The sequence below is a fragment of the Aythya marila genome, assembly GCF_965140915.1.
Source record: "Aythya marila genome assembly, chromosome: 1".
Lineage (NCBI taxonomy): Eukaryota > Metazoa > Chordata > Aves > Anseriformes > Anatidae > Aythya > Aythya marila.
The window spans coordinates 206,269,168-206,282,255 of record NC_139042.1 but is presented as its reverse complement, the minus strand read 5'-3'; the positions used below and the strand labels follow the sequence as shown (position 1 = coordinate 206,282,255).

The 13,088-nt window shown below is 46.1% G+C and overlaps 1 long non-coding RNA gene across 1 annotated transcript; it reads left to right on the top strand.

The window, feature by feature from the left end:
• The first annotated feature begins 5,645 nt into the window (after positions 1 to 5,645).
• LOC309891891 lies at positions 5,646 to 10,110 on the top strand. The gene is made up of 4 exons (XR_014319565.1): positions 5,646 to 7,230; positions 7,519 to 7,628; positions 7,760 to 8,780; positions 9,977 to 10,110. It is a non-coding gene; the product is annotated as an uncharacterized lncRNA (long non-coding RNA).
• Positions 10,111 to 13,088: the final 2,978 nt, after the last annotated feature.

Genomic DNA, 13,088 nt, shown 5'->3' with positions numbered 1-13,088 from the left:
TAAGCCCAGAGTTATTGGCACAGAAGTTACTGACCCAAGCTACAAGATGTCTGAAAGTGCCACGTAAAGGATTATTTCCTCATCCATCAAGATGCTCCATTAAAACGTCCATGCAAGGAAACAAACTGCAGCAGGCTGAGTGGTTTTGAAGGATAAAGGTTTCCAGGTTGCTTTCTTCACTGCTCTTTAGCCCCTCTAACCCTAGAAGAGAAAGTAAACGCCCCATCTTCCTGAAAATAACCGGATTTTCGCACAGGTTTTTGGCTCTTTCCTTTAAGTGGGAAGGAAGAGTGCTTTGGGTAACGCTTTGCTGCCATCACATGACGAAAACAGCAGATGCTGCAGTCCAGAGCTCTCCGAATGAATAGCAAACTGAGCTGAGAGCTTTCTGTAACAAGGAAAAACCCTCGTGGGCAGGGGATAACCCACTGAGTGAGCCTCCTCTCAGCACCTGCGTTCCTTCTCCTTGGCCAGCAGCCCTCGTGCAAGGCTTCCCCGTGCTTCCTTCAGGATCCTGATGGGGTCTGAGAATTCTTACCTCTTTCTACCAAACGCTGTTGGTCCAGGACTTGGAATCTTGGGGCAAACCTTTCCTGCCTTCTGAAACCAGATCTGGTGTCAAAGAAAAATGTGTCAATATAGCATGGGTAAAACTCGGCTCCTCTTTAGCTGTATCGATGTAGCAAGCGCACAAGTGATAAAATCACAAGTATTTGTTGCGGCAGGATTCGTGCTTATTGCTGTAGAATTAAACTGGGAATGTTTCCTGAATGTGGTTTGCAAAAGACATTTTTCAACGACTTAGCATTAGTAACCCTGCTCACCTTTTTAAAAATGCTTTTGTTCAAAATAAACCAGAGCAACTTTTGAAGTTCATTCATTTGCTGGGACTTTTTTTTCTTCGTGCACCTTAATTTAAATGCTGGTTAATTTTGTTTGTTTGTTTGTTTTAGGGGTAGAAATGTCGTATAAATGCTGCTATTTCCAGCCAGGTGCTAGGGGACAGAGCCCAGGACTAACTGGACAGTTTAGGATTTTCTCTGTGATGATTCATCTGTTTTTCCTACCAAATGTGCAGTTTTTCCCTCATTTCTCCCACAGGCCAGGGTCCTGAGAGCTGAGCTGAGCCCTGCATGGTCTGGCACAAGGGACACTGTCTGTTCCCTTTTTCCTTCCTTCTCATGGTGACCCCACACTGAAATAGTCCCAATATTTGTTTCCAGCTGCGCCACTTGTTTTATCATTCCTCTGCTATTCTCTGTTTTAGAGTGATTTAGAAAACAGTCTTAGTTCCTAACAGCTAAGTGTGAGTGTAAAGGAAGTATTATCGAAGTATCAAATCCTTTTAGTTTTAATAAACTAAGGGCACGGAGGTGTTTCTCCACGGGGACAAGGGAGCTGATTAATTATTAAAGAATCAAAACCTTAGGAAAGCCCTTCATATTTGGCTCACAACTCCCCACCCGCCACCAAGTGTCTCCTTTTCCCAGTGTTTGTGTGGGTGCTGGTTATCCTCTTTGATACCACGTTCATTTTTCTGCATTTAATATTTAAATTCTGCTTCATATGAGGCTTGTATAGCTTATCAGTGCCTTCCATCTTTACTGAGGTATGGAATAGAAATACAAATTCTTGCCTGGATCTATGCGGTAGAAGAAGGTATGAGCTGTTATGTTTGAATACTATTAATTTCCACCACAAGTTAAGCTTCCTGGAAATATACCTCTATATAAAAAACTGAACCTCCGTGTAAAAAAGTAACTAGGGAAAGGTAGACTTTTAAGTTAAATGCTTTATCTCATCGTGGATTTATCACAGACTGTACGTCTGTTGAGACGGGCCATGCTTCGTGAGGGTTTCTTTGGGGAAAGAGGGGCAATGTGGGTGTCAGCTCCAGCTGATAAACACTGCTGGTCTCCCTACAGAGCGCACAGCACGCTGCAAATGCCATTTTGACAGGAACAGAGGAACCTATTTAATAAGTTTATTCTAGTTACAAACAGATGCAAGTCAAAGTAATAATGCCAAGACTTTCCCTAGACACATTCTAGCAGTGTATTCACTGAGGATCCTCTAGAAAACTCCCTTACCAGCTCCTCTGGCAGCCTGAGCTGCTGCTCCTCCAGCAGTACCAGGGAAGTCTCCATCCTGCTACGAGTCCTCAAACCACGAGCTGGTAGCAGCTTAAAACTTCTTTGCTTCGCAGCGAGGGTTTTCTTCTCCCTAAAAAAGTCAGAAGGCAGCAATTATGGGATAATCATTCTGACACATAGGAGAAAAAAAAGTTCTAGACTATAGTTTTCTACTTTTTTTTTGTACAGCTGGAGGAGCTGTATCTTATCGTACCCCAAACATGACTGCTGGTTCCAGGAACAGTTGCATGTGCTCAGTTTCTGTTGAAACTGTCTGCAGAGCTTTTTTTTTTTTTTTTTTCCAGCCTACAGGTGGTTGCAGAAAGCTCTGCTGCTGGTAAGTCAATATCTTCAGTACCTTAAGATTCTTCTGTTCCTAATTTTAGCTCATTTCCTAAGGATAAAAGGCACTCGGCGATTGCACTCCTACTCTCTCAGTCCTCTATAAGCAACTTTTGAGCTGGTTAACCGATTCCATGCAGATTTGAGTAAAGGATAACCTCAAAGATGTTGTGTTCTTATGAGAGTTGTGAAAGGGGACATCTGAGCAGAGGGACAGACCCTATTAATGCCCCAGGTGAGGCAAAGCAGGGCAGCTCAGCCATTTCTCGATTGGTTCAGCAGGGACCAGTCCTAAAAGAACTGGGATCAAGATTGGGAAAAGTACAGGGCAGGGGGGCTGAAGGGAAGGGATGAATGCCAGTGTGACACTGGGTTTCAGTAATTCCATGGCTTATGGGACAGCATGTTTAAAAATATACAAGAAAAGATATCAACTTGTTGGCATACAGAGTATAAGGCAGTAAGTTCCTCCCACTAAGTCTCAGGAGTCATTTGATTCTCTGGTTGGACACGGTCCCCTGTGTAAATTTTCCACTCTCTCTGTGGAAAGGACCATAACCTAACAGCCCTCCGTTCCCTTATGTGAGTATTTCTATAAAAATAACGATAGCGAGATGTCCTGACCTCTAAAGCACTCTTTATTTATCAAACTCGAGCTACAGCGGTGTCTTTATGAGGCCAGGTTCGTTATCCTCCCAGTTTGCAGGAACCTCCCTTAATTATTTATCAAAACCCTTGCATTTGTAAACAGCAGCTTGTTCCGTAACCAGCTCCAAGTATCTTAACAAAAACCACGTTGACTGTGCAGGCTAATTTTTGTACGCTTGATCTAATTTCTGACACACTTGTCACTGCTGTTACTTCTTTTTACTCTTAATAGTAAAATGTGGTAATTTGACAGTTGCTTTTGCTAAAAGGAGACAATGGGTGTAATTACGATCACTTCTTTTATGCCTTGTGGTTTGTTGATTAGAAAATTACACAAAATCATTTTTCCATGAAAAGAGAAAAAATATTTTTGTTATTTTTTCATTATTCATTCGTCATTTCTTTATTTATTCCAAGCTTTATTCTAAAGTGTTTTACTTAGAAAGTCTACAGGCAGCATTTCTGAGCCATGTTTCTGACCCTTTCCCTATTTTCTCTTGTTCTTTTGCTTCTTTCTCTCTTTTTTGGCTCCTTCTGATCAGGTACCAGGATTCCCCTGAGATTTCCCCCAGCAGTGAAGGTTCTTCTGGCAGGGCTGTTTGCATCTCAGAAGGCTGACCGATTCCGTTATCTGTGGCCTCATAAGAGGCAGGAATGGGAGAGAAATACGAGGAATGTGGGAGCTGCATAAGTAGACAGCCACCAAAAACAACAGCCACGGATGCACCCACACCAAGCAAAGCCCAAGGCCTTGTTCCTTTTGGCGAGGAACCTCTTCAGTCCATGATTTGTCTTCTACATTGCCCTGACAAGCTTGGTCTATGATACAGGGTAACAGGATCCCTCATTTTCCTTTGCAGCCGAAGACAAAGCAGTTCAGCTGCTCCATCATTTCGTCTGAATAGAAGGGAGGTAACGTGCTCATTAGCCTCAGTGAAGTCTGATACTCCCCACTGATCAGAAAGCAATTCCCTTCCAGCAGCACTTTCTCCTGTGCAACAAAACCTGCATCCTACTCACGGCAGCAGAAAGCAGTTATGAAAGGGAAAAAGGTAGAGCAAATAAAATATCCATGAGAAGTAAAAGAATCTGAGATGTGTGTTTCTGGGCTGCGTGTCTTATCAGTTGTACCTGAAAGCACGTAACATGTCCAGATTACAACAGAGCATTTCCACTGGATTGAGGGAGAGGTACTGCATCGTATTTGTGGTAATGGCAGTCAGCTGATCACAAACACTTTATTACTAACACGACTTCAGGAAGACAAACTTGTGTTTTCCATTAACTCGGTCCCTTCCTTCTCAAGGCAAACAATCTGATGGTTTGTATTCCGTGTTTCAAAAATGCCTTTCAAATTGTCCTCCTCAGCAGCACCTTGCTCTCTCCCGGCTCCGAGGCAGCCGTGGTGTTAGGTGATGACCCAGTTGTTATTTCCAAAGTTTCCAGGTCTCACTTCCCCACTCGGCCTGCCCTGCTGGCTCAACTTTCCCTGCTGATAAAAGAGATAATCATTAGACCAGTGTTTTGCTGAGCAGTGCCTTTGCTCTTTGACTTCCTCTAGTCCTCACCAGGTACGTTTTGCTGCAGCCTATCAGTCGCCCTCGTTCCTGTCACTTTGCCCTCCTTTGATACCTAGTCCACATGCAGGTAATTATTTTCCTGCAAAAATTTCCTCCCTACCACATTATTCCTTTCTTTCACTGATATGTTTACTTCTCTTAATGTATTGGACCGACTCCTGCTTTCCTTGTTCTCATCTCTTCTTTTGCTTTCACTTTTGGGAGATCTGTCATACTTTTTTAATCCATGCTTCAACCTAGTAGGTCATAAGTCTGGCTCATTCTCTGTATCTCCTCCTATTTTCAGCATACCTGACTGAGCTACTCTCCCTGCAAACACTTCGTTTTGCTCAGTTCCCCCTTGCACTTCTGCATTCCTAACCGAGTATATCCAACCTCCTATCGGTATTAAAAAGCCTCTTTACAGTCTGCATACCATCTAACCACATCACCTACCAGCATCCAAAGCAATGACTGAATGCAGATTAATCATTATAATTACATGAGACGGAAATTTATGTTTGCAAGAAATCCAACAATCTCTGTAGCTGCCAGGAAGAGGGGAAGAACAGGAAAGATGGTAGGGTATCTGTAAATCTGAATTGTTTATTCTACCTACAAGCCTTTCCAATGCTGATTTACTTAAATGTATGTGTATAGTACACTGTAATATATATGATTCTCATACTAGGGGAGAAAGCAAAGGCTGGACAGCTATTATATTTGATTAAAAAAATAAAAGTAAATGCATCTCTATTTCAAAAAATGCTTTTAAAAAGGAAGAAAGGAAGAAAGGAAGAAAGAAAAGAAATTACACATAGGGCTGCAGTACTTACCATTGTATTAAAATACCTGTCACTTGAAACTTATTTTATAGCTTCCAGCTCCCAAAATTAAGGGAATCTTTTTATTAATTTCTTTTTTTTTTTTTTTTTTTAATGTTGAAATTATTCTGAAACAAAGCTGTCTTCCTACAGGTTCATGTCCCATTGCCCTTCAATACCACGTTGTCCTCCCCACTGCAGGAACAGCACATGCTCTTGCCAAACAGCCTAGAGAAGGGCTGAGCTGTGCTGACATTTCCTCAGCTGAGATATTAATAGTGTCTGTCTCCCACGCTCGGCACAGCTGACAATTTTCATGAAACTCATAGGAAATTAATATATTTGAACTCTCGGCTTTGTGTCAAACTCGGTTAGAGCTGGCTCAAAAGTCATGGCACAGGGGATGACAGGCAGCCTCTGTGGCGGTACAAGCCCCTTTTCCTTAGGAAATTGCACTAAATTCCAAGCTCCTACCTGTAAAGATTTTGAAGACAAGTTGGAAATATGATAAAGTGCATTCTACGGGCTTATGGACAAGAAAGCAGATTGCAAGAGGTTAACATCTCAGATAAAAATGGAACAAGGTTCTAGGCAGACTCACTGAAGTGTCATGCAATAGCATGATTACAAGCTTTTTATTTGTTTTAAATTTTGTTTATTTATTTATTTACTTTTATACGGTGATTCAGCTCCTGATACTTTCCACTTTGGATCAGCTCTTGATACTTTCCACTTATTCCACTTTTTGCTTTGGACTCCTGTCACTTTGCAGATGGGAGCGCACAGCAGTGGAAGCCTGGTGCTGAGGGATGTGGAACAGAAACCTGTCTCACACCCATTTAACAAAAACAGTATTTGTGAGTAGTACACTGGTTGTGGGGAAAGAAAAAAAAAAAAGTCCCTAAAAAAGGAGCAAAGCAACAAAATCAGCCCTTCAGCTGCCTGCTCCTCCCTGTGACCCCTCAACTTCACGTGGCTTCACTTATACCTCGGATATCAGCTTAAATTTTTATCACTCTAAGGGATTTTTTTGGAAAACATCCAAGCTCTATTTGATACCCGCTCTCTGAAACTGCAGTTCTCAACTCAGCCCAGCCCAGAGGTCGTTTTTAAGAATGTTTCTGTGGTACGTGATGCTGGTTTAACAGGTTCCAGCAGCACAGACCACAGAGGCGTGAGCTGTGCCTTGTCCAGCACAGCCCAAAAGCCGAGGCCCGGCATACCCCAACCCAATTTTGTAATTTTTGCCCACAAATACCCCAACCCAAGGCTTTTTGCCCACAAATTTGAGTTGTTTTTTTTTTGTTTGTTTGTTTGTTTGTTTGTTTTCCACAACTCTGTGAAACCCCAATTTTTCCCACAACCTTTGAAAAAAACCCGCAACTTCTTTCTCTAAAATAAAAACTACAGAGGTACTTTTTTTTAAAAAATGTATTTATTGAATGTATTTATTCCTCCAATGCCCCTCCGCGAGCGGTTTCGTTCCCCTCAGAGGCTTTTCCCGCCCTTTTCCTGAGGCGGCCGTTGCCGCCCCAACGGTCGGTGGCGGCGGGTAGCGCATGCGCGGGTGGGCGCCATGGCAACGGGGCAGCTGCGGCCGGGGGGGCCGGGACCGGGACCGGGATCAAAATCGGGATCAAAATCGGGACCGGGACCGGGATCAGAACCGGGACCAGGATCAGAACCGGGACCGGGACCGGGATCCGGACCCGTTCAGCGCTTGGGGTCCGCCGCCGGCAGGGCGGGGGGTGTGCGGGTAGCGCCGCGTTTCTGTGGGGTGGGCCGGCCGGGAAGAAGCTGAGGAAAAAAAATAATTAAATTTTATTATTTTTTTAATAATTTTTCACGCGTGGAGAAAGGGGACGGGAAGGCTTTGGGAGGTGTGGAGGGAAGCGGTGGGATCCTGCCCTGTGCTACCCTGCTGCTACCTACTAGTAGGGTCTTGCTGTGGGGCCATTGGGGGCTGTGGCCCAGGCTCTATTTCTCCTCTCCTTTCCTCTCCTCCCTGGCCAGGCATGTGCTGGGAGATCCCCTAGGAGACCACAAAATCTGTGCAGGGAAGCTCCGAGTCCTGGACCCTGGCAGAGCTCAGAGTTACCTCACTGGTGGTTCTGTGCTTTTAGGTACGGCACACTAGGTCCTGGCTGTGCAAGGACCTATTTTCCCTCTTCCTTTATCCTCTAACTAACGTTTAGGGCAAATAATAGTAATGTGTTGCACAGTGTGTAACTCGCTACATGATTGTGTGTTGCAGGGACCATCTTCAGGGCTTAGCGTGGAGGCTCCCAGCTCACTGACAGGACTTAACCATGGTAATGCAGGTTTGATTCTTCCGATTAGTGTTGATTCCACATTTTAAGGAGGAGGCGTTAATAGCCAAAAGGCTCCGTTCCACGGCTGCAGGGCATAACCTGACCTGCACGCTTTCATGTTGTGTGCAAGTCTGCCCCACGTTCTGGCTTCTAGATCTTTCTTGCAGTGTACAGACTCTAGGCTGTAAAAGTCTGTAGGCATCTTAGAAAGCCCCAAATCCAATTCCTTGCGGGTGAATGAAAACACCACACAAATGTGGATATCCTGGTGGTTTTTTTTTAAGAGTTAGGAACTCTGAGCTGCTTCAGTCCTGCCTCTAACTGCCAAAAAAAGAGCTACACCCTGTTCAACTTTGGTTACCTGATAAATCCTTAAGAAATTCCGGGACTGTTGGCTGTTGTGCCACGCGTTGGCTCCGGCACTGCCTTCTGTGCGTGTGTACACACGAGGTGTGACATCTGACAGCGTTTGTGGTGCTGTCAAGGAGCTTGTTAGCTGCCCACGTTTTGGGAACCCCTTCTTTAGGCTGTGCCGGAGCGCGTGAGCTGACTGCAGACTGCAGCTTTCTGATGCCACCACATTTAATAAGAGACAGAAAAAGCCAGTTGCTGACAATGACCGACTGCTGACATTCAAAGCCCTGAGGTCAGAGGTAGCTGTTGCAGAGAGACAGCAGGAGCAGTGAGTCAGCTTTAGACCAAAGACATTCCCTGCTTCTCACTGCAGACTTATTACAAAAGTTTGGCCTTACCTGTAAGCACCTTTTTTATTTTGAAAGATCAGCTACAGGCCAGGTTCTGACCAGGAACCTAATTAAGCTCACAAAATCTGCCATGACCCTGCTGGGAGCGCAAACTGGGAGCGTGGCTCAGGAGGCTGGCTGAAAAATCTGATGTCAGCATCCACTCTGAAGTGTACACATTCCAGCACATAAAGTATTCAACAAGTTCTGTCCAATTAAGGTCTGTATAAAAGGCTTGTCGCCCTCTCTGATGCGTGTCTGGGTTCAAGTAGTTTGCAGTCTGCATGACTGAAACTTTAGGAACAATGCCACCAGCATCTGCAGCTTTCGCTCTCTTTTTTTTTTCTGCTGGTCTGCCTTTTTTGTTTCTCTTCTTGTGGTGTGTTTTATATGGACCTCATGATTTCTATTTTTTTTTTTTCTGCTTGGCTGATAGCTACATACGGCCTTCGCACCCATCCGTTTTATTTTGAATGAATCGCACAGAACTGTTAATTAGTGGTGTGCAAAGCTAGTCAAATAAGAGAAATGGGTGGGCAGATGCAGAAGGTGACTTGGTGTGTACAAAAAGTGCTCTTGGCATCAGACCAGGGGTCGAATACTTTCGGTCACTCGTGATGTGCAAATGCTCCTGTTTGGCCTTTTCTCTGGGGCTAGCTCTTGCTCTATCCATTCCTGGGACGCTGCCCACCTTGTGGCTTCGTGCTGCCATCACCTTCTTCCTGCCCACACAGCAGCAAGGAGAGATCCCTGTGGTCCCCGAGCTGCTTTCTGTTGCTCAGTGCCTGGAGGCAGCATCTTCCACGCACACACACTCCAGGCTTCCTGCGAGGAGTGCCCAGGGTGGGTGGGAAAATAATCCCGGGAGTGAATCAGAGGCTGGCAAACCCCTCTTGGATGCAAGAGGCTGGGTGTTCAGGCAGCAGCACTCCTCAGGTGGAGTTAACGGGAGTCTTTGGCCTGCTCCAGGGTCTGGATGAGTTTTAGCAGCCCCTCTTCCTACACAGAGAATGGCAGAGCTGCTGGTTAGATTTGTGTTACCGCCAGCGGTAGAGGAGCAGCATGCATTAATTAAAAAATCAATTGAAAAGAATGTTTGATTTCCATTATGCACAACCCTTTTTTTAGCCAGACAGAAGCACGGCGGAACACTAATCATCCCTGTCTGATGACTTGAGAGATTCTTACAGGCTATAGAGCAAATATGGATTTGGTGAAAGTGTTTTAATGCTTGGTAGTCCCTACATAAAATCACCACAAAGTACAGGAGGCTGGTGGGGGGCTCTGAGCTAATGCTGCAAGCCAGGACCATGATGCAGTGAAGCTGTTCAGGAGGCTCAGGATCCTCTACCCAGAATCCAAACGATCCAGACGCAGAGCTAACGGTGTGTTTTTGTGGTCATTTTCTCTCTGCAGGCGGGTAAAAGTAGTAAGCCCAAGCGTGCCAAAGGCAAAAGCTCCAAAAAGAAAGGGAAGAAGGCGGTGAAGGACGTGGATATCCTCAGCCCAGCTGCCATGCTCAACGCCTACTACGTCTGCCACAACGCCCCCGCCTGCCTGGAGTTGCGGGGCTTTCCCTGGCCTGGCTCCCCCAGAAAGAAGGGCAAGAAACGAAAGTAAGCAGGTGGCCGGGGAGCAAAGTACACGATGGAAACCAAGCTCCCCAGTGAAGAAGAGGCTTTTTCGAGTATTACTCATGCTGACATCTCCAGTGGTTAGCTCAAATACATTGCCATAATGACTGCTGTGTCTGTACAAAGACACTCTTACGTGGCTCAAGCATAGAGTGACAAGTGGTGAGTGAAGTCCGTGCCATCGTAATTTCAGCCGTGGCCCTTAGCCCTCCAGTTCTGTATGGAATAAAATGTTGTGCCTCGGCAGTCTGAAGGCTTTGTGCTGGGGTTTTCTTTGCCCCACAAGTGGGGAGTGCTCCCCAGTACGTTCTGCATGTAGTGCTGGAGCACCTCCAGCTGTTTCAACCAGTGCTGGTGGAAACTGGAGCTCAGAAAATGGATACCACAGGCAGCTCAACAGCCTTAAATATTTCTACAGCAGCTTCTCTGAGAGTCACCCGGCACTCCCTTTCTGGGTCAGCGGAGAGCGGTGCGATGCAGCCTGTGCATCTGGGTGATTCACCTCACCCTAAAGGAAATGGGTACGTTTGCTCAGATGAGCAGTGCTTGGAGCTCCGCTGACCGCACCGCCAGCTCTCCTTTGGCTGTGGCGAGATCCTGGAGATCCAGCTGAGGTGTCAGTGCTGTCGTGTTGCAGTTAGAGGTTGGTGAGCTCCCCTACCAGCTCTCCCCTTCTGGTAACCACTCGTGGCCCAAACATCCTGGCTGGAAACCACAAGCCTTACAGTTCAGAGTTGCTTTGCTCCGTTTCTATGTCAGTTTAACGCAGCAGGTAAGTTGCAAAGCAGCGTGTCGAGTGAATCTGTGTCTGCCAGATTCTTACAGCACGCCGACTGGAAGGATGCAGTGGAGTGCCTGGGACAGGAGAGGATGTGTCTGGAGCTGGTGGAGGCTGTGCAGAGATGGGAAGAAATACAAAACGGCCAGAATCTTGGAATCTAGGAAAAGAGAATCTGCTAGAGTTACTGGAAGGGGAGATGTCCCAGGTCTCTCGGATCCTCGAGTGGCTGTGAGCATGTACAACCACTCTCTGCACCCAGCAGCACTGTGAGGCGTGCAGGAAGTGTCACACCAGCACTGCAGTTGGTGTCTTGGGGCTGAATAGCAAAGGCCTGTAAAGCCTTATGCTATTTCTCCAGCTTAAAACTTTTCCCTCCATGAAGAGATCTTGATGAAATCATAGTTTTGTGGTGGTGCTTGCAGACCAGCTACTGCCATCATATAGGCTACTGCCACTATATAGGCTACTGCAGAACTCCACCAAACTTATTTCAACTACATGTCAAGAAAATCATGGTGGGCATCTTGCTTCCTTGCCAATTAGCCTGTAGTTGCTATGTTCTGCTGAGTCAGAGATGTGGTTTGCAGCTTGCTCTGTGCATAGATGTGTCTTCCTCAGTGTTTACTCATATTCTTGCTTCCCCATCACCCAGCAGGAAGTCTGGTCACAGCATCTACTTGCTACAATTTCCTCCTAGTGTTCCAAAGCGAGAGAGGACCCAAATTTGTTCCCTCTGTACTTAGCATCTCAAGTTAATTGGTTAAAAATAAATAAAATTGTTCCCTCTTGCTACACAGAACTTTAAGGGAGGGGTGTTTCCACACACCAAGGCAGGAATTCCTTAATATGGGGCAGTCAGCGCCCTGCTCTCAGTGTTTCTCTGCTTCTGGTCAGTTTGCAGGAGGAGAAGCTGAAGAGCAGTACAAGCTCTTGCCAAGATGAAGAGCCCGATTTAACAGCAATTCCACGCAGGGACGGTGTTTGGGAAAACAACTTCCTTCTGGGCAACTTCCTCCACAACAGCACCGTGCGCGGGTTCCTCTGAAGCAGCTGGCACTTGAGCAGGGTGGCAGGCAGCACGCCGCTCGAGAGGGCTCTGATCTGCTACGGCTGCTGCAAGCAAGCAAAGCCTCTTTTACAGCCATCCCAGACTGGAGTTACGATGATAGCAAGACTCTGGATCAAAGTTTTACTTTGCAGAAATGACTGGGACAAATAGTGAAATATCGTTACAGGTTTTCTCTTTACAAACAAAAAGATCTGCTTTTTGTGTGGTGCAGTTGAGCACAGCAGATGGTGACCAGCGAAGTGCAAAGGACAAAGACTCCGCTTTCCAGTATTTCTGAAAAGTTGCTATTCATTTCTTTGGCAACAGACGGAAAACCCTTCCAACCGTCCCAAGCTGAAAAATAAACGCTTTTTCTTCTTTTTTTTTTCCCTTTTACCTCTCTCCCGCCTGGATCCATCTCAATTTTGCATGCGATTCAGGCTCCCTGTTGGTTAACGAAGGCCAACAGACACCTCCAAAGAAAAGTCTGGACTTCAAATGTGTTGATTCTCTGTTTGAATACGCTGCTTCAGAGTGCTGCAGACTGCTGCCAGCTTCTAAGGGGCAGTCTGGCTCAAGTGGACGTGACTTCCCAGGCAGTCTGTTGCTGCTGGATGACACAGATACTTCTGTCCTATCACAGTGTGTAAGAGCTCGATTCTGCGGCAGGCTTTTCTTCCCGCCGGCGTGCAGAGTTTATAAGCTGAGTTTAAGGCGAATAAAGCCAATTCTGCTCAAATCCCCAGAGAATCTTTTGAGGGGAAGCTGGATGCTGGAGAGGACATTTGCTTTAGGGGCACGGTGCGAGGGAACTTCGCAGCCTTGCATGCATCATCTTGCAGAAAGGCATTTTTTTTCTGGAAGTCGGGCTTCCTTCGTGCTGCTGTTACTCAGCAGTCGCGCAGCGTGCTGCTTTGAGTGTGCGAGGTTAACGATTCCTGGAGGAAGTTGTACACCGAAACCAGGCTGTTAAAAATACACCGGGTGCTGACGTACGTGTTTGTGGGTGGGGGACAGGGAGGGAAGGAGGGCCACAGGACTGTTGTTGTGCAGAGTGAGTGATGG